The 929-nt window shown below is 33.6% G+C and overlaps 1 protein-coding gene across 1 annotated transcript in view; it reads left to right on the top strand.

The window, feature by feature from the left end:
- Window positions 1-929, top strand: part of LOC119590859 — an 18,630-nt gene that overhangs the window by 4,695 nt on the left and 13,006 nt on the right. The window contains exon 5 of the mRNA XM_037939618.1: window positions 683-784. The gene's annotated coding sequence lies outside the window, so the exon portion shown is untranslated. The remainder of the gene's footprint in view (window positions 1-682; window positions 785-929) is intronic.

Consider the following 929-nt stretch of genomic DNA (forward strand, 5'->3'; position numbering starts at 1 on the left):
TTATTGCAGTGTTTTTGCTGAGTATCAGAGATAGTTTTTATTGTATCTCCCAACATTTCCCATTGTACATTGTATCAAAGTTTCCCCGAAGGTGTTTTAACCCAACCAAATCCAATTTGTAGAGATGTTATTACATTGACTGTAATGACAACTATTTCCTATATCAGGACACAAAATAATCTTTAATATATTGATTGTATTAATTAGATTATGGGCAGACAGTTATGATGATACTGATTTACTATTATAGCGTAAATATTGTGAAAAAATGAATCTATGTGTATGGAGAGGAGCTTGGCTATTTCCATTGAGCAATGTAACACAATTTTTTTTTTAAATATATTTAATTGAAACTATAATTAATGGATAAGAAATCAAATTAGATTACAGGTGTCTTCAGCAAGTAGTTTTAATCCTGTGATATTTGTTGATTGGCCACATGTGAAGTCACTGATTTTGTGGCCACATGTGAAATCACTGATTTTGTGGCCTCATGTGAAGTCACTGATTTTGTGGCCACATGTGAAGTCACTGATTTTGTGGCCACACGTGAAGTCACTGATTTTATGGCCACACGTGAAGTCACTGATTTTGGCCGTGTTCATCCCGCTCATTCAAGATGGAAGGTTTAGTGTGTTGAACAGAAGGATGTGTATTTATAAGTTTTTTTTTTTTTTTCCAGCTTTTTAGACTGGAACTGCTTTACGTGGAGGCTCTGCGCAAGAAGAAAAAGGAAGACAACATTGCCGGCTTAGAAGAAATTATTGCCAAGAATCGTAAAAAGGTAAGATTGTGTTGCGTGGGATTACAAGTACTGTATCGATATTTAGAAAAAAATGTGACCAAATCTGAAAAATTTATGTGTTTTTTATCTAGGAGGAGGTTTATTTTCATGAATTAATGTAAAGAAACATTGCTATACTTGATTT

Source organism: Penaeus monodon, chromosome 27 (assembly GCF_015228065.2).
Source record: "Penaeus monodon isolate SGIC_2016 chromosome 27, NSTDA_Pmon_1, whole genome shotgun sequence".
Classification (NCBI taxonomy): domain Eukaryota; kingdom Metazoa; phylum Arthropoda; class Malacostraca; order Decapoda; family Penaeidae; genus Penaeus; species Penaeus monodon.